We start from the raw sequence: 920 nt of genomic DNA, 5'->3' as shown, positions 1-920 counted from the left end.
TTTCTCCCTTTCATTTAATTTACTTTATGATTGATTAATCCAAACTTAGGCTAATTCGTTACAACGTGTAATCTCGACTAATAAATTAGAGATTTGAATTTTTCACTCTTAGAAAGAAAGAAAGATGGGGTGTTTCATGCTCCCATTTTTATAATAAAATATTTATTGATACAAAAAGAGGCACATTGTTTTTAGCCCTGATTCTTATGAATAAATAAGGCTCGAGAGCCAAATCAGAGCTTATTCTCATATAAAAAGAAGATAAAGCTATTTTAGAGCTTCAGCTTCAGATAGGACAAAAATGAAGAGGGCTATTGACAGTAAAACATTTAAAAAAAAAAAAAAAAAGCTTCAATTGTTCATGCCTGTAGCATCTTTGACTGCATCAGCTGCACCCTGTGCCTTAGCTTTTATTTGTTGTCCTGCTTCTTGTATTGACTCTTTCGTTGATTGGGCTGCATTACTTGCCTTATCCATCAAATTGCTTGCCTTCTCCTAGATAATCACACAATAAATCAATACCTTATCCAATCAATCCTTAATTTTAAAAGATAAAATGATTATTGAAGTAAAGTGAACCTGTGCTTGGCCTTTGGCTTCTCCAATGTGGTAGCTCATCTTTTGAGAGTTGTCGGCCATTTTCTTTTATAAAGAGGTTGAAAAAACACAGAGTTGAGAACTTCGAAGGATTTTGGAGTGTTTTCTTTTTTTTTTTGGATTAAGAACTCAAATGCATGTGATTTATATAAGAATTTAGATTGAAACATAGCTTGATATGTGGCATGCCACAAATAGGTTGCATGCTACATGGTAGCTTGTGGTTTAAGAGGTTACAATTGTCATCATGTCCTTGGAATGTTCAACTTAAGACCAACTTGACAGTTTAAATATTCAAAGTTTCACTACATTCATTTAATATT

At 32.7% G+C, this 920-nt stretch overlaps 1 pseudogene; it reads right to left on the bottom strand.

Moving 5' to 3' along the window:
• Positions 1–351: 351 nt before the first annotated feature.
• Positions 352–639, bottom strand: LOC150031811 (stress-induced protein KIN2 pseudogene; annotated as a pseudogene).
• Between the last annotated feature and the right edge of the window lie 281 nt (positions 640–920).

Source organism: Benincasa hispida, chromosome 12 (assembly GCF_027475165.1).
Source record: "Benincasa hispida cultivar pf3 chromosome 12, pf3_genome.v1.1, whole genome shotgun sequence".
In the NCBI taxonomy this organism is placed as follows: domain Eukaryota; kingdom Viridiplantae; phylum Streptophyta; class Magnoliopsida; order Cucurbitales; family Cucurbitaceae; genus Benincasa; species Benincasa hispida.
The sequence above is the reverse complement of the archived record's forward strand: the minus strand, read 5'-3'. Positions and strand labels throughout refer to the sequence as shown.